At 45.7% G+C, this 19,980-nt stretch overlaps 1 protein-coding gene across 1 annotated transcript in view; it reads right to left on the bottom strand.

Annotated features, from left to right (window-relative positions):
- Nucleotides 1–19,980, bottom strand: part of PIGK (phosphatidylinositol glycan anchor biosynthesis class K) — a 156,603-nt gene that overhangs the window by 88,346 nt on the left and 48,277 nt on the right.

The following is a 19,980-nucleotide window of genomic DNA, read 5'->3' as shown; positions in this document are numbered from 1 at the left end:
AGCGCTTAACGAATACCCCTACTATAACAATTATTATCTAGTAGGTAGGTGCTTAGCCCTCTGGCATTCTAGAAGAAACTTAGCTAACTGATATGTCAAAATCTACATCACCTTTGAGAGAACAAAACCTTCTGAAGCGAATAACTGCTGACATCAATCCACTGGTGGTATTTATCGAGTGCTTACTGAGTATATAACATTGTACTAAGCACCTGAGAAAGTTAGCAGAGATGATCCCTGCCAACGAGGGGATTTATAATCTAAAGGGGACCTAACAGTCTTGACTGATCTTTCTAGAATCCTTTGAGGGCACAGCTCAAGACTTTTGTTTTTTTGGGGGGGAGTGGTATTTGTTAAGCACTTACTACGTGCAGAGCACTGTTCTAAGCGCTGGGGTAGATTCAGGGTAATCAGCTGGTCCCACGTGAGGTTCACAGTCTTCATCCCCATTTTACAGATGAGGGAACTGAGGCACAGAGAAGTGAAGTGACTTGCCCACAGTCACACAGCTGACAAGCGGCAGAGCCAGAATTCGAACTCATGACCTCTGACTCCCAAGCCCGCGCTCTTTCCACTGAGCCACGCTGCTTCTCTATTACTATTATCACTTCCTATTACCTACCCATATATCACCCAATATGATCATTTCCATTTTACTGTGTCCAAAAATAAGTCACAAAACTCCCAAGTAGCCATTGAAAATGACCAATATCGGTTACGTTGGTTTTCCTAACTTTAGTTTTATTTAGATCGATATTAGTAATTTTCTATTATATTATAATAATGAAATGTTGGTATTTGTTAAGCGCTTACTTTGTGCAGAGCACTGTTCTAAGCGCTGGGGTAGATACAGGGTAACCAGGTTGTCCCACGTGAGGCTCACAGTCTTCATCCCCATTTTACAGCTGAAGGAACTGAGGCACAGAGAAGTGAAGTGACTTGCCCACAGTCACACAGCTGACAAGGGGCAGAGTCGGGATACGAACCCATGACCTCTGTCTCCCAAGCCCGTGCCCTTTCCACTGAGGCACACTGCTTCTCTAGGCAGATTAGCATTATTAGATATTAGCAGATTGACTGTTAAAAACCTCTGTAGGCTTTGGCAACGAATCAGTCTGCCAAAGGTTTCTTTAAGGAATAAGAGAATTGAGGAGAATCACCGTCTATTAAAAACCTTTAGGTACTTTTTATAAGCAGTTTTTCCTCACCTGCACATATCTGCTCCCTCTCAGGGTCGCACCTGGAGAGTTTCCAGTCCTCTACCAGTCTCGGCTACAGGCGGGAGAGTCGAGCGGAGGCCAACCCACTCCGATCCTTGCTTGGGAAATGGCTAGCGAGCGGAAGGCAATCTGCTGCAAGTCAAAAGTCACCCGTGCTGGGCAGCAGCAGCAGGGGAGAGAGTCGAGGGCGGACAGTCAGGTTTACCGCACGGAAGGCGGTGACGGTAAATCACTTCTGGGTTTTTACCAAGAAAACTCTACGACTCCACTACCAGAACGACTGCGCTCCCCCGATCAGACTGTAAGCCCGTCAAAGGGCAGGGACTATCTCTATCCGTTACCGATTTCTACATTCCAAGTGCTTAGTACGGTGCTCTGCACATAGTAAGCGCTCAATAAATACTATTGAATGAATGAAGAGCGGGGCGCGCTGGGAGAGATGTGTCCATGGAGTCGCTATGGGTCAGGAACTACTCGACAGCAGAAGACAAGGCCGTGTCTGCCCTTCAAATATGATGGATGATAATGATAATTATGGTATTTGTTAAGCGCTTGCTATGTGTTGGGCACTGTACTAAGCGCTGGGTTGGATACACGCAAATCGGGGTGGACACAGGTCTGTCCCACCTGGGAATCAAAGTCACAATCCCCATTTTACAGACGAGGCAACTGAGGCCCAGAGAAGTGAAATAATAATGATGATGTTGGTATTTGTTAAGCGCTTACTATGTGCAGAGCACTGTTCAAAGCGCTGGGGGAGATTCAGGGTAATCAGGTTGTCCCACGTGAGGCTCACAGTCTTAATCCCCATTTTACAGAGGAGGGAACTGAGGCACAGGGAATGAAGTGACTTGCCCCAGGTCACACAACAGACAAGCGATGGAGCCGGGATTAGAACCCATGACCCCCAGGTCCGGGCTCTAGCCACTACGCCACGCCGCTTCTTATTATTGACTATTTACAATGAAGGTACCTTAAAATGAAAACCACCTTGGATGGAAAGTTTAAATGAAGAGATGGGACCAAAACTCATATTCAAAAATAAAATAGTTGAGCTGAACCCAAGCTTCGGTGTTTTTGGTACATCCATTTTCTCACTAAGTATATTAAGGGTCCTAAAACTGACTTCTGGAAATGGCCTAGTGGAGAGAGTCCAGGTTTGGGAGTCAGAGGATCTGGGTTTTAGTCCCTGTTCCACCACTGGTCAGCTGTGTGACCTTAGGCAAGTCACTCAGTTACCTCATCTGTAAAAGGGGGATTAAATCCTTCTCCGACAACTTAGACTGTGAACCCCATGTGGAACAGGGACTATAATCCAACCTGATTACCCTCTATCTTCCCCAGCCCTTAATTCAGTGACTGGTAAGTGCTTAAAAAGTACCATTAAAAACAACAAACAGCCGGATTCCTTAGTAATAATAATGTTGGTATTTGTTAAGCGCTTACTATGTGCAGAGCACTGTTCTAAGCGCTGGGGGAGATACAGGGTCATCGGGTTGTCCCACGTGGGGCTCACAGTCTTAATTCCCATTTTCCGGATGAGGGAACTGAGGCCCAGAGAAGTGAAGTGACTTGCCCACAGTCACACAGCTGACAAGTGGCAGAGCCGGGATTCGAACCCGTGACCTCTGACTCCCAAGCCTGGGCTCTTTCCACTGAGCCAATGCTGGGATGGACAGGAGCTGAGGTTCTCCGAACACCTGCTTGGTGTTAGCTAGAGTCGGTATCTTATCTGGAAACAGGACTTAAAAATGACCCAAATTCTCGTTTTGCTTGTCTCGTCGTGCTGTCGAGTCGTCTCCGACCCACAGCGACACCATGGACACATCTCTCCCGGAATGCCCCACCTCCATCTTGCTATTATAGTATAAGTTCAAATAATTCACCTAGAACTAGCAAATCAGTTCCCTCATCTGTAAAATGGGGATTAAGACTGCGACTTGGCTCTCCCGGCTCTGCCACTTGGCAGCTGTGTGACTGTGGGCAAGTCACTTCACTTCTCTGGGCCTCAGTTACTTCATCTGTAAAATGGGGATTAACTGTGAGGGGATTAACTGTGAGCCTCGCGTGGGACAATCTGATGACCCTGTATCTACCCCAGCGCTTAGAACATCTGTAAAATGGGGATTAAAGCTGTGAGCCCCACGTGGGACAATCTGATCACCCTGTATCCCCCCAGCGCTTAGAACAGTGCTTTGCACATAGTAAGCGCTTAACAAATACCACCATTATTATTATTATTATTATTATTAACAGTGCTCTGCACATAGTAAGCACTTAACAAATACCAACATTATTATCTGTCTGCCAACTATAGAGTCAATTACCAATTATTACACATGCTTTTGACAACCTTTTCTGTCTTTGGTTAGAGTCTTTCACAAGGGATTAGTTGCTGGAGAACCTCCGGGCCTCCAGACACGTTCCATTTAGCCTGCATTTTGGTAGATAGAGAAATGGAATGTTTAAAGCCCTCTTTTCCTCTTCACCCGCCTTCTGCATCGCCCTGACTTGCTCCCTGCATTCACCACCTCTCTCGGCCCCCCAGAACCTACGTACATATCTGCAATTTATTTCTTTATATCCATGTCTGGTCTCGCCTTCTAAACTGTAAGCTAACTGTGGGCAGGGAATGTATCTGTTATACTGTTATAGTCTTCTCTCCCCAGCAGGTAGTACAGTACTCCGCACACAGTGAGCGCTCAATAAGTGCGACTGATTGACCGACTAAACCTCTGCAAATTAACGGCAGGCATAAGTGCATTTAGGGTGAGCCCCAGTCTCCCCCCAGGAGAGAAGAGACGCTAGCGGGATCAGGCTCGAACGATACTCAGGCGTGGAGGCCGCTGTGCCGCTTCACGGCCCCAGTCTTAGAAGGGAAAGCAATAAGGTGATGCTTCGGATTATGCTGACCCAATTATAAATCCTACCGCCCGAGGCAATCCGTGACGTTTCCTTACATCATCCCTTCATTGCCTTAGGTAAAAGGGGCTGCCGGGACCCAAAGAGGTTGCTCGTTCAAATGGAGAAACCCAAAACTAAGGCGATTTCCCCTAAGAATGGCTCGATAACTCCCCGTGTCATTCTGTTTGAGCCCTGGATTCAAAATAGAGGTCAAACGCGTAATTGAACACCTAAATCTAAGGAAAGAAAGCTTAGAAAAAGAGCGACAGAATCCTCTTGATTCAAACTCTGAAACTGCCAGAAATAAACAGGAGCACGTATAATATGAGCCCACGTACATGTGATAAAAACCAGGATTACCGTAAAGTACAAAAAGTACATGTCCTACCGGATGCAAAAGACAAATATCTCATTTGTGTCTGTACATGTGAATAAAAATGTACGACCCATATTTTACGTCAAAAACGTGAATTAAAAACTGAACGCTTATGACTCAGAGCAAAATTAAATGTCCTTTATATTGATACGTTGTTTTAGGAAAATACTTTTCCTAAGTGCAATTTCACTCATTTCCCCTGATCATTCAACAGTTACATTTACATTAATATCTACGGGTAGAACAGTACCACAAAGTGTCCACGTACACACAAACACGGACTTGGGTCAGTTTCCCGAAGGAGTAATGCTCTTCTTTAAATCAAAAGCTATAGAATTATTTTCAGTGATTTTCAATGATTTTCAATGATTTTAGACTTGGGCAAGTTTCAAGAGAGATGACAAATGGGTAACGGTAGTGACTTCAGTGTCCTAGCCGGAGAACTAAATAAAATGCACTAGTTTGGCGCAAGTGCTTCCCACAATGCTCTCCCCACAGTAAACACTCAATAAATAATAATGATGGTATTTGTTAAGCATTTACTATGTGCCAAGCACTGTTCTAAGCGCTGGGGTAGATTCAGGATAATCAAGTTGTCCCCCGTGAGGCTCACAGTCTTCACCCCCATTTTACAGATGAGGTAATTGAGGCCCAGAGAAGTGAAGAGACTGGCCCAAAGTCACACAGCCGATAAGTGGCGGAGCCGGGATTAGAACCCACAACCTCTGATTCATTCATTCATTCAATGGTATTTATTGAGCGCTATGTGCAGAGCACTGCACTAAGCGCTTACAGACTCCCAAGCCCAGGCTTTTCCCACTAAGCTACGCTCCTCCAATTATGATAATAATTATAATATAAGCAGCGTGGCTCAGCGGAAAGAGCCCGGGCTTGGGAGTCGGAGGTCATGGGTTCAAATCCCGGATCTGTCACTTGTCAGCTGTGTGACTGTGGGCAAGTCATTTCACTTCTCTGGGCCTCAGTTACCTCATCTGCAAAATGGGGATGAAGACTCTGAACCCCACGTGGGACAACCTGATGACCTGGTATCTACCCCAGCGCTTAGAGCAGTGCTCGGCACATAGTAAGCGCTTAACAAATACCAACATTATTGATATAATTACAATTATACCAATTATTGATCACCGACGAGCTGCGGAGCTCGTCATAAATGCGGACCCTCTGGACTAGAGTTAGCAGAGTTGCGTTTTGGGGCTGTGCTTCACCCAGCCTACCCTGAAAATACGATGAGTGGCATGAATTTGGGATATTCGCTCACCAATTCCTTCTCGCTCCGCGCACATATTTTCGCATGGTATAGACGGTTCTGAAAAAATACTAGGGTTGCATCCAGGTCGGGACAACGTTGCGTAAATTCTGCTTCTGTGTTGTACCGAAAATGCATAGTAAGAACACCTATTCTGGCTGAATGTGTGTTATGGGTATAGTACCGACGTATCCTAGACCGTTCCGCCAGCTAAAAACAGGCAATACAAAGAATCTCGTTCCCTCTACGGTGGAACAAATCTTCTGTGACAGTTTAAGGTATCACCTCAATCTCCAATATGTCTGGAAGTGAAAACGGCAGAAAGACGTACATATGCTTAGTATTGCTGCCATCTTCTGGTTAAATACACTCTTCCGATTCTCTGCAAGCTCTATCTTATCTTTAGGTACCGTAAACCCATCGGCTTTGAGGCGACCTAACTTCATTTTTACTAGCAGAAAAGAGTTTCTCTCATAATCTGCAACTTCCTTATCGGCATTACTTTTGCGTTTTAAATTATACGCCACGGATCCCGCTATTCTAAAACTCTGAATTCGCACTCTCTTCAGACAGAAGGCACTATTTAGGGGGCATTTCAAGACGTTGGAATGCTATTTAATGGAGGGAACGACAGTTTGGTAATTGGAGCCTAAGGGTTATTAATAATAATAATAATGTTATTTGTTAAGCGCTTACTATGTGCATAGCACTGTTCTAAGCGCTGGGGGCGATACAGGGTAATCGGGTTGTCCCTTGTGAGGCTCACAGTCTTCAGCCCCATTGTACAGATGAGGGAACTGAGGCCCAGAGAAGAGAAGGGACTTGCCCACAGTCACACAGCTGACAAGTGGCAGAGCACCATTCGAACCCATGACCTCTGACTCCCAAGCCCGGGCTGTCCACTGACCCACGCTGCTTAATGTCCTTCATCTATAAAATGGGGCGATAATCCCTATTCCCTCTTTCCCTTAGACTTTGAGACCCAGGTGGGACAGGAACTGGGTCTAATCTATCAATCAATAGTATTTACTGAATGCTTACTGTGTGCAGAGCACTGTACTAAGCGCTTGGGAGAACACAACAGAATTAGCTGACGTGTTCCCTGCCCACAATGAGTATCTACCCCAGCAGTTAGTACAGTGCTTGGCAAATAGCAGGTGCTCAAAAAATATCATAATTATTATCAAAGTAGGAGTCTTTAGGCATCCTCAAGCTGTATTTTACCGGTCTCACTCACTGTATTTGATGCTTCATTTTTCGCATCTATTGATTTTACATTAACCACAAGAAGTCACAGCTGCCAAATTTATTCGTTGTGTTCAGGGACAAAAAATAGGGCAAGATTAGCGGGCAGGAGGGCAGCGTGGCTCAGTGGAAAGAGTCCGGGCTTGGGAGTCAGAGGTCATGGGTTCGAATCCCGGCTCTGCCACATGTCAGCTGTGTGACTGTGGGCAAGTCACTTCACTTCTCGGTGCCTCAGTTACCTCATTTGTAAAATGGAGATGAACTGTGAGCCTCACGTGGGACAGCCTGATTACCCTGTAACTACCCCAGCGCTTAGAACAGTGCTCTGCACATAGCAAGCACTTAAATACCAACTTTATTATTATTATCATGCTGCCGGGAGATAAAAGGCAAGGTCAAAAAGCCACCGTTTTGGGTTTTCTCAAACCTGTGGGGCTCTCGGGGCTTGTATGACCCCTGAGGTGAGCAAGTCAGAAAGCTGTGAAGATGAAATCAATGAGTCAGTGGTATTTACTGATCACTTACTGGGCGAAGAACACCGTACTAAGCTCTTGCTGAATTCCAGGTGTACTCACTGTGCTCCACCACTCCCGCTGGAGTAGATGCCTTACGCATGCAGTATCACCGAAGAATGGATTTTTACTGGGAAACTGGAGAAAGATTTAATTATCACCACTAAAACAAAAAGCCATTCAATAATTTGCTTCTCTGACAGTGACAAAAATAACGAAATCCTCAAATTACCAATTTTGGGATTCTCGGTAAAACGAATTCATCTCTAACTGCTCCTTAGGCAGTAAAATTATATTTTAACGGGACCTCCAATAAATATAAAATTGAAGCCGCGTTTACAGACAATAGCATAAAATGTAAACGGACAAATTACAAGCTATCTAAAATGAGGAATTATAAACAAAGAATTCAACCACTGAAGAGAGGAGAGATTTAGGAGTGTTGAAAAACTGTCACTAACTTGAACAACTTTCAAAAAAAATCTCCAGGCGATCTGACAGTGTTTCTCGGTGCTAAAAAAAAAAAAAAAACTATTTTGTTTAACTTTTAAACAAATTTACGTTTCCTCCGAAAACAGAGGAGATCCAGCATGAAGCATACAGATTGTGCGGCCCTGGGTCGACGGGGACCATATGCAATTATTCTCTCCCACGGCGCAGTACAGTGCTCTGCACACAGTAAGTGCTTAATAAATACCGCTTTAAATTTTATTTAAATTTTATTATATTATTAATTAATATTTATTTTATATAGTGCACCGCACTCAGTGGGAAATGAGGAATTCCTGACATAGTTCTGGATCGGCTTGGAAATACCGACTGAAGTTAAAGATGGGTCAAGTGAATTATCACCTAATAAGTCTCTTCTAGAAACTCTATGCTTAGTACACAACTCTCTCCATCCTTCCAAAGCTTTCGATGGCTGTTCTCTCCTCTGGCATCCTTCTTTCCGCCCGACTTCAGGGTTTCCCACCAGTTCTAATAACAATAACTATGGTATCTGTTAAGCGCTTACTCTGTGCCGGGCACCGTACTAAGCGTGGGGGGAGGGATACAAGTAAATCGGTTTGGACACAGTCCCTGTCCCACGTGGGGCTCACAGTCTTAATCCCCATTTTACAGATAAGGTAACTGAGGCACAGAGCAGTGAAGCGACTTTCATTCATTCAATCGTATTTATTGAGCGCTGTGTGCAGGGCACTGTACTAAGCGCTTGGAATGGACAATTCGGTAACAGATAGAGACAGTCCCTGCCCTTGGATGGGCTCACAGTCTAATCGGGGGAAGGCCACCCAGCAGTTAAGAGACGGAGGCGGAATTAGAACCCTTGACCTTCTGACTCCTAAGTGAGTGCTCTTCCCCCAGGCCTATTCCGCTGCATATCAAGCAGTGGTATTTCCGGAGCACTTTCTGGGTGCAGAGAGAGCACTACTCTAAGGGGTTGGAAGAGTACAACTGAGTTGGGAGACACTATCCCAGCCCACAGTGAGTTTACAGTCTATGCAAATCCCCAAATCCTACCCTTGGCTTTTCCCACGCACTTCTATTTGCACCTCGCCCACCTACGACTCCCTGCTCACCGACCCCCCCACCCGCCACCGAGAACTCCCTCCCTGCTGCGACTCCACCAGACTTCTGCCCTCTCCCCCTTCGGAGTCCTCTTGAAATCTTACCTCCTAAAAATAGCTCTTAATAATAATGTTGGTATTTGTTAAGCGCTTACCATGTGCAGAGCACTGTTCTAAGCGCTGGGGTAGATACAGGGTAATAAGGTTGTCCCACGTGGGGCTCACAGTTAATCCCCATTTTACAGATGAGGTAACTGAGGCCCAGAGAAGCTAAGTGACTTGCCCACAGTCACACAGCTGACAAGTGGCAGAGCCGGGAGTCGAACTCATGACCTCCGACTCCGAAGCCCAGGCTCTTTTCCACTGAGCCGCGCTGCTCTTCCCACTGAATCTCCAAGCCCCCGAGTCACATCGACCCGACTGTCACCTCCAGTGCGTAGGAATTTTACACCTATCCTCAGCACGCACCTGTATGAATATTAAGTCTCACGTTCGACGACGCCTTCCGATTCCACTATCAGGGAGCACGTTTGGATCCGTCATGGGTTAGAAGGTAAGCTCCGCGTGGGCGGGGACTGCGTTCTGCGCTTCTGTCGCGCTGCCCCAGACGATTAGCTCGGTACACTTCGCTCAACCAATGTTCAACGTACGCCACTACTGCTAATTGTACATTCCGAGGGCTTAGGAAAGTGCTCTGCACGTAGTGAGGGCTTAATAGATCCTACTTGAATGAATGAATAATACTAGCAATCGGAAGACGGGTGACGGACCCGGCTCAGATCAGGTTGAACTTCTGTCCCGTAATAGGTTTTCTCTACAGCCTTCAACCGACGCTTCTGAAATGCCTAATTTGCTGAGAGGTAGAAAGGAGAATAATAATAATAGTAATATAATAATTACGGTATTTGTTAAGCGCTTACAATGTGACAAGCACCGTTCTAGGCGTTGGAGTACATAAAAATAATAATAATGATGGTATTTGTTAAGCGCTTCCTAGGGGCCAAGCACTGTTCTAAGCCCTGGGGTAGAAACAAGGTAATCAGGTCATCCCACGGGGAGCTCACAGTCTTAATCCCCATTTTACAGATGAGGTAACTAAGGCAGAAAAGTGAATCGCCCAAAGTCATATAGCTGACGAGTGGCGGAGCCTGGATTAGAACCCACGACCTCTGACTCTCAAGTCTATGCTCTTGCCACTAAGCCAAGCTCCTTCTCTACAAGGCAATCAGGTGGGGACCACAGTCCCTGTCCCCATTTAACAGATGAGGTAACTGAGGCCCAGAGAAATGAAGTGATTTGACCAAGGTCACACAGCAGGCATGTGGCAGAGCTGGGATTAGAACCCTCGTCCTCTGACTTCCAGGCCCGTGCTCTTTCCACTAGGCAACGCTGCTTCTCAATATAATAATCATACTAATTATCATTACAATATGCTATAATTAAATTTATATTTAATATAATAATGATAATAATAAATGCCAATGTGCTAAGAGGTAGAAAGGATACACAATAGAGCTGAGGTACTGCCACTTGGGGATCCATCCTAATCCAAAAATGAAAGCTAAATCAGTGGTATGTAAATTTGCACCAATACAAATATATTCATTCATTCATTCATTCAATGGCATTTATTGAGCATTTACTGTGTGCAGAGCACTGTACTAAGCGCTTGGAAAGTACAATTCGGCAACCAGTAGAGACAACGTCTAGAAGAGGGGAATATCACTCAGAGTCAGACAAAGCTACTACTGCCTATGACATTTTTCTCCGTGTGTGGATGTCTTATTAGACCAACACGAAACTGACAATAAAAGGAGATTATCATCATTCATAATCTATACTACTATAATTGTATTATTAAGTGCTTATTCTGTGCCGATCACTCTCCAAGATAATCAAGGCTGACACGGTCCCTGTTCCAGATGGGGCTCACAGACTTTGGGCCAGTCACTTCACTTCTCTGAGACTCAGTTTCCTCATCTGTAAAATGGGGATTAAGACTGTGAGCCCCACGTGGGACAACCTGATCACCTTGTATCCCCTCAGCGCTTAGAACGCTTTGCACATAGTAAGCGCTTAAACAAATGCCATCGTTTTTATTAAGAGGAAGGGAAACTAGGTATTTTAATCATCATTCGTCAGGTACCGAGAAGTTAAGTCACCTATCCAGGGTCACACAGCGGGCAAGGGAAGCGACAGGGATTAATTATTCACATCATTCAATCCTATATGTTGAGCGCTAGAATCCAAGTCCTCTGATGTTGAGGCCTGGGCTCTTTCCACCAGGCCACACTTTTTCTTCTTCACACGGCAGTAGTGAGCCCTTAGTCGATGGCATTTATTAATAATAATATTGGCATTTGTTAAGCGCTTACTATGTGCAGAGCACTGTTCTAAGCTCTGGGGTAGATACAGGGTAATCAGGTGGTCCCACATTGAGGCTCACAGTCTTCATCCCCATTTTCCAGATGAGGGAACTGAGGCCCAGAGAAGTGAAGTGACTTGCCCACAGTCACACAGCTGCCAAGTGGTAGAGCTGGGATTCGAACCCATGATCTCTGACTCTCAAGCCCGGGCTTTTTCCACTGAGCCACACTTACTACATAAAGAGCACTGTTCTAAGCACTTGGGAGAAAACCACACAGGGTTAGCAGACTCGTCCCCTACCCACAACAAGTTTAGGGGGAAGTTGTGAATGCAGAAAATACCATTAAAGACCTTTTTGAATAACCTTGTAGATGAGAGGTTCAAAGTGGGCTACTTCTGGAAAAATAAGGAATATTAGATAGTAAAAATAATAATAATAATAATAATAATGTTGGTATTTGTTAAGCGCTTACTATGTGCCGAGCACTGTTCTAAGCGCTGGGGTAGATACAGGGTCATCAGGTTGTCCCACGTGAGGCTCAAAGTTAATCACCATTTTACAGTTGAGGGAACTGAGGCCCAGAGAAGTGAAATGACTTGCCCACGGTCACACAGCTGACAAGGGACAGAGTCGGCATTCGACCCCATGACCTCTGACTCCCAAGCCCGGGCTCTTTCCACTGAGCCACGCTGATTCCTAAATATGAGGATTGATGTCCAGGAGGGACTCTTACACCTTAGAGGTTTTCCTGTGTGCTAAATTAAACGGTTTGGACCCGCATACTGCTCAAAATACTTTACTGCGTTTTCACCAAGACGCTAGATAAAAGAGTTACGTGTAAATATTCTACAACTATAAAATAACTTAGTCAATAAAAAATAATATTTATATTTATTTTAAGTTTATTTATAAACACTAGAGGGTGCACAAATTCTACACTAGAGGCATATAACATAGATAACCAGGTTATATTCCTGAAAAATGTGGTTACATTGGGAATGGTTGTTTCAATTCCTTCATGTGAAAAATGGGGATTCGAACCCTGTTCTCCCTCCTACTTAGATTCTCTGCCCCAAGTGGGACCTGATTCTCTTATAATAATAATAATGCTGGTGCTTGTTAAGCGCTTACTATGTGCAAAGCACTGTTCTAAGCTCTGGGGGGGATACAGGGATACTAAAACTCAACATGAGCAAGACTGAGCTCCTCATCTTCCCTCCCAAACCCGGTCCTCTCCCAGACTTCTCTATCACCGTGGATGGCACGACCATCCTTCCCGTCCCGCAGGCCCGCAATCTCGGTGTCATCCTTGACTCGTCCCTCTCGTTCACCCCACACGTCCTATCCGTTACCAAGACCTGCCAGTTTCACCTCTACAATATCGCCAAGATCCGCCCTTTCCTCTCCACTCAAACGGCTACCTTACTATTACGGGCTCTCGTTATATCCCGGCTAGACTACTGTGTCAGCCTTCTCTCTGACCTCCCTTCCTCCTCTCTCGCCCCGCTCCGGTCTATTCTTCACTCCGCTGCCCGGCTCATCTTCCTGCAGAAACGATCTGGGCCTGTCACTCCCCTTCTTAAACAACTCCAGTGGTTGCCTATCGACCTCCGCTCCAAACAAAAACTCCTCACTCTAGGCTTCAAGGCTCTCCATCACCTTGCCCCTTCCTACCTCTCCTCCCTTCTCTCTTTCTACCGCCCACCCCGCACGCTCCGCTCCTCCGCCGCCCACCTCCTCACCGTCCCTCGGTCTCGCCTATCCCGCCGTCGACCCCCGGGTCACGTCCTCCCGCGGTCCTGGAACGCCCTCCCTCCTCACCTCCGCCAAACTGATTCTCTTTCCCTCTTCAAAACCTTACTTAAAAATCACCTCCTCCAAGAGGCGTTCCCAGACTGAGCTCCTCTTCCCCCTCTACTCCCTCTGCCATCCCCCCTTTACCTCTCCGCAGCTAAAGCCTCATTTTCCCCTTTTCCCTCTGCTCCTCCACCTCTCCCTTCCCATCCCCACAGCACTGTACCCGTCCGCTCAACTGTATATATTTTCGTTACCCTATTTATTTTGTTAATGAATTGTACATCGCCTCGATTCTATTTAGTTGCCATTGTTTTTACGAGATGTTCTTCCCCTTGACGCTGTTTAGTGCCATTGTTCTTGTCTGTCCGTCTCCCCCGATTAGACTGTAAGCCCGTCAAACGGCAGGGACCGTCTCTATCTGTTGCCGACTTGTTCATCCCAAGCGCTTAGTACAGTGCTCTGCACATAGTAAGCGCTCAATAAATACTATTGAATGAATGAATGAAGGGTGATCAGGTTGTGCCCCATGGGGCTCACAGTCTTCATTCCCATTTTACAGATGAGATAACTGAGGCAAAGCGAAGTTATATCTACCCCAAAACTTAGTACAGTACTTGGCACAAAGTAAACACTGAAATACAATTATTATTCATTATTATTCTTGGAATATGCTCTCCTGCAGATTTACATGTTTTTAATCTCTGGAAAAATAATCTAAAATTCCTGTACATAGTATGTCCTATAATGATAAATCTCACTACATTACTGTTTAATTGTCAAAGTTTGATGTTACTCTATAAATATTTCATCACAATATTAGATATCGAGTTCTCTTTACAGGAGGCTTCAGAGGTAGAAACTGGCTTTGCTGACTTTCAAATGAACTGAAAAATTTGTCCAGATTAGGTTAAACAGCAGCCTTCCTTTCTTATCAAATAATTTTCCAGCAGGCCAAATTCTTCTGAAGAACTCTACACACTTTTGAACTCCTCCTTTTATGCTTAATCAAATGTACAAATCCAAACACTTTCTTGAAAATGGCTGCAAGACTTCATAACTCCAAGATTTTAGCTGGTGGTGGGAAAACCGTAACAACTTCAATGGTTTTGGCATCTTTCAATGATAATATAATAATAATGTTGGCATTTGTTAAGCGCTTACTATGTACAGAGCACTGTTCAAAGCGCTGGGGTAGATACAGGGTAATCAGGTTGTCCCACGTGAGGCTCACAGTCTTAATCCCCATTTTAAAGATGAAAAAACTGAGGCCCAGAGAAGTGAAGTGACTTGCCCACAGTCACACAGCTGCCAAGTGGCAGAGCTGGAATTCGAACTCATGACATCTGACTCCCAAGCCCGGGCTCTTTCCACTGAGCCACGCCGATGCACTAGCACATTCGGTGAGGTCCTTCTGAGATAACGCTTTCTCTGACTGAGATAATGGTAATAATAATAACTGTACCCGTTAAGGGCTTACCGTGTGCCACAGCACTGCGATACGAGAGAATCAGGTGGGACACAGTCCCTTTCCCACATGGGGTTCACAGTCTGAGGAAGGAGTAGGACTTAATCTCCATTTCGCAGATGAAAAAACTGAGGCGCAGACAAGTGACTTACCCAAGGTCATACAGAGGACAAGTGGAGAAGCCAGGATTAGAACCCATGGCCATGTTTCCGCTAGGCCACGTTGCTTCATGCCATTAACCCGCTCACATCTGCACATCCATTTCTAGATGAAGATGCCTCACCTGTGCAACATCTTCTTTGGTTATTGATTCAGGGGGCTCTTCAGCTCCTTGAATCAATCAATCACATTTATAGAGTGCTCACTCTGTGCGGTGCACTGTACTAAATTCTTGGGACGAGCTAACACGGATTATGGACAGATCTTCCTCCAGGATCTACTTCATCTCAGCTCAGCTTGGAGGAGGGTAGAAAGGAATCTTCTTTTCTGTAGCCAGCCGCAAAAAATTAGGGCTGGTCAGACATACGTTTGATTTAAAGAATCAACAGAGCTATAATGTTGGTATTTGTTAAGCGCTTACTACGTGCAGAGCACTGTTCTAAGCGCTGGGGTAGATACAGGGTCATCAGGTTGTCCCACGTGAGGCTCACAGTCTTAATCCCCGTTTTCCAGATGAGGTCACTGAGGCACAGAGAAGTGAAGTGACTTGCCCACAGTCACACAGCTGCCAAGTGGCAGAGCTGGAATTTGAACCCATGACTTCTGATTCCCAAGCCCGTGCTCTTTCCACTGAGCTACCTGTGTACTCTAATGTACTATACTCTCCCCAGCGCTTAGTAGAGTGCTCGCCACACAAGTAAACTCTGGTTTAGTGACTGACCGATGATAACCCATTGATTAGACTGTGAGCCCGTCAGTGGGCATGGATTGTCTCTATCTTTCATTCAATAGTATTTATTGAGCACTTACTATGTGCAGAGCACTGTACTAAGCACTTGGAATGTACAAATCGATAACAGATAGAGACAGTCCCTGCCCTTTGACGGGCTTACGGTCTAATCGGGGGGAGACAGACAAGAACAATGGCAATTGTTGCCGAATTGTCCATTCCAAGCGCTTAGTACAGTGCTCTACACATAGTAAGCGCTCAATAAATACTATTGAATGAGTAACCCAGACGGGTTATATCACGGGGTAGTTGTAATCTGGGCCTGCTCCTTGACATTTCGATAATGCATTTAATGTTAAAGTAGCAATCAGGGTAATATCTGGCTTTTATTCACCATCATCACATATTTTTACTTCAGGTTGTGAATCAGATTACGCCCAGAGCGAGGGGAGGTAACCCAAATCCGATTGTCCTAATAATAATAATAAGAGTATTTGTTGAGTGCATACTATGTTCCGATCACTGTTCTAAGCACTGGGGGTAGACACAAGGTAATCAGGTTAGACACAGTCCCGCTCCCATATGGGGCTCACAGTTTTAATCCCCATTTTACAGATGAAGAAACTGTGGTATAAAGACGCTAAGTGACTCGCCCAAGGTCACATAGCAGACACGTGACGGGGCCGGGATTACAACCTCTGATCCCCCAGGCCCGTGCTCTTTCCACTAGATCGAGCTGCTTCTGTCCTCTTACCTGGAGTTTATAACACTTTAGTGCTATATTGAGAAGATAAACAAATACAAATGCAAGTTACAGATGTGCTCCTATTTTTCGGCAATCCATTTTTTTAATTTTATAGATTCTAGAGACAGGTGGAATCATCAAAAATTAGTATTGTAGGCGATGACGCCTAATTTCTATTCTTCACGGGGGAACTAGCTCACAAGTTCGTTTTAGTTGTAAATAACGGTATCTATTAATAGTTTTACATTGACGTATCTGAAAATCTTCTTTACGCTAGAAATACGGGGTTGAAGTACTTTGTATATCGAAGGCGGCCAGTTTTCCACTGCCTTTATAAAAAAAAAAAACCACAATTCTCATTTTACAATTGTTATAGAGCTGTAAAACTGAAAACGCTACGCATTTTAAATTCAAACCGTGGAGCGGCTAGTAGCTCTGTTATTTTTACAAATTCAGACGAGCCAAACTACTGCAAAAAATATGACTACTGAGACTTCTTATCCCAAAATATGAATACTGAGACTCCTTATTCCAACCCAAATCTTCCCTTTGGATATGTGCTCCCAATAGAGGGCATCAGATAGTCGTAAAATAACCCAGACACGTTCTTTACTTAATTCATTCCATCCTAAGGCGCCTCCACGATGGAACACAAAATACATAAAAAACTCTTGCCTTGAAACAATTTAGGGTGGAACGACAAAGATGAAAGAATTGGGAGTTTCTGCCATTTCGCTAGAGTCATAAGCAGAAATACGGCACGCCCAGAGATGCATATTCCTGAAGTCCACTGAGCAACCAAGTCGGCTCTACCTTTCCCGAGAGCAGGGATAAAATCCTGGAGCGATGGCAACAGCACTTCTTCGGCTTCTCCACTCGTCCACCGTGTGACCTTGGGTAAGTCACTTAAACTTGTCTGCGCCTCGGTTTTTTCATGTGCGAAACGGGGATTAAGTCCTACTCCTTCCCCCTTAGACCGTGAACCCCATGTGGGAAAGGGACTGTGTCCCACCTGATTCTCTCGTATCGCAGTGCTTTGGCACACGGTAAGCGCTTAACAAGTACAGTTATTATTATTACCATTATCATGTGTCATCTTCATGAAGTGGAAAAAATTACCAGAGGTTGGAAAGAGGGTCACACTCTCCAATGGTGTGGTTGGAAAAGAAAATGGTAAGGTGTCCATTCATTCATTCATTCGATAGTATTTACTGAGCGCTTACTATGTGCAGAGCACTGTACTAAGCGCTTGGAATTTACAAATCGGCAACAGATAGAGACGGTCCCTGCCCATTGACGGGCTTACAGTCTAGGGTTGACAATATACCTTCCAGGATTTCCACACCCAGAATGGAAGGGATTTTTTGAAATCTGCAGGGGCCGCCCCTTCAATTACGAAGCCTAAGATTTCCACGACAGCATCTCCGCTTAAATTCTCCGAGATCCTTCACGGCAACTTCGCTTCACCGTTCTGGCTCTTTACATAATTCTGGGGATGCCGGTTTCTGTGAAACACGGTGGCTTCCCTGGGAGAGCAAAATGGCTTCCAGAGGAATACAACCCCCCACCCCCAGCCCCCCAAAACTTATGTGAATTTCTGTAATTTATTTAGATTTTTTTTTTTTACTAACTCCACACACTGTACTCTCCCAAGGGTTTAGGACAGTGCTTGGCGCACAATAAACACTCAATAAATAGCACTGACTGATTAATGCCTGTCTCCCCAAGTGGACTGCAACCTCATTCATTCATTCATTCATTAAATCATATTTAATGAGTGTTTATTATGTGCAGAGCACCGTACTCAGCGCTTGGAAAGTACAATTCAGCAATAAAGAGAGACAATCCCCGCCCACGCCGGGCTTAGTCTTGAAGGCGGGAGTCGGACATCAAAACAAGGGAACCAAGAGGCATCGATATAAATAAATAGAATTCTAGATATGTACATATATACACGGGTGCTGCGGGGAGGAGGGGCGGGTAGAGCAGAGGGAGCGTGTCGGGGCGCCGCGGAGGTGAGGTGGAGCGGAGGGAAAGGGGGACTAAATCTGGGAAGGCCTCTTGGAGGAGGTGAGCCTTCCGGAGGGCTTTGAAGGGGGAAAGTGTGATTGGCGGATTTGAGGAGGGAGGGCCTTCCAGGCTAGAGGTAGCATTCATTCATTCGAAAGTATTTATTGAGCGCTTACTATGTGCAGAGCACCGTACTAAGCGCTTGCAATGGACAATTCGGCAACAGATAGAGACCAGCCCTGCCCACTGACAGGCTTACAGTCTCATCGGGGTAGACGGACAAAGACGATAGCAATAAATAGAATCAAGGGGATGTACGTCTCGTTAACAAAATAAATAGGGTAATAAAAATATATACAAATGAGCAAATGAGCACAGTGCTGAGGGGAGGGGAAGGGCGAGGGGGAAGGAGCAGAGGGAAAGGGCGTTTAGCTGAGGGGAGGATGTGGGCTACGGGTCAAAAGCGGGACCGGTGAGAAGGTTAGCACCAGAGGAGCGTTATGGACAGGGAACACGTCCGCCCACTCTGCTGTACTGTACTCGCCCAAGTGTTTACCACAGTACTCTGAACGCAGCCAGTGCTCAATAAATACCATCGGCTGACTGACTGGTCAGCACGGTAGTCTGGTGGAGAAGAAGGGGGAGGTTCTAGAGATGCTGTGAGCCGACATATTGGGGGACGACCTGGTTATGTGGGCCTGAATGAGAGAGATGAGTCAGTGTGGCTCAGTGGAAAGAGCCCGGGCTTGGGAGTCACAGGTCATGGGTTCGGATCCCGGCCCCGCCACGTCAGCTGTGTGACTGTGGGCAACTCACTTAACTTCTCCGTGCCTCAGTTCCCTCATCTGTAAAATGGGGATGAAGACTGTGAGCCCCACGTGGGACAACTTGATTACCTTGTATCTCCCCCAGCGCTTAGAACAGTGCTTGGTGCATAGTAAGCGCTTAATAAATGCCATCACCATTATTATGAGTCAGTTTTTGGGCAATGAGCTCTCTCCCACCTACCTAACCTGACTGATCTCTTACTGATCCGCACACTTCACTCCTCTACCGTCCACCTACTCTCTGGACCTCAAACCTGTCTACCGGCCACTGACCCCTCACCTCCATCTTCCTTCGGGTCCAGAACTCCCTCCCCCTTCATATCCAAAATACCACCGCTCTCCTCACCTTCAAAACCTACTAAAATCCTCCAAGAGGCTTTCGGGAACTAAGCCTATTTCCCCTAACCAACCCTCCCATCTGGGTTGTCTACGAACCTGGTGTGTACCCCGTAAGCATTTTGATGCTCACCCCAGCACCGTAGCACGTAAGCGGCTATCCTTATACTCTATTTCCCCTACTTGTCATTTATTTGACTGTACTTTTCCCCTAGTAGACAGGAAGCTCTCTGTGGGCACGGATCACGTCTACCAACTCTATTCCGACGGACTTTTCCCAGCGCTTTGGACGGTCCTCTGTACACGGTAAGCGCTCAATAGATACCACTGACTGAATAATTGGTTGAAGATAATGGCAAGGTAAGAGGTTCGGGACGAAAGGGAGGGTGGCGGTGCGGTCTACGGTGAGGGGAGAGTGTAGGGGAGAACACGGCTTAGGTGAGAACATGAG

The sequence above is a fragment of the Ornithorhynchus anatinus genome, chromosome 4 (assembly GCF_004115215.2).
Source record: "Ornithorhynchus anatinus isolate Pmale09 chromosome 4, mOrnAna1.pri.v4, whole genome shotgun sequence".
Taxonomy (NCBI): domain Eukaryota; kingdom Metazoa; phylum Chordata; class Mammalia; order Monotremata; family Ornithorhynchidae; genus Ornithorhynchus; species Ornithorhynchus anatinus.
The sequence above is the reverse complement of the archived record's forward strand: the minus strand, read 5'-3'. Positions and strand labels throughout refer to the sequence as shown.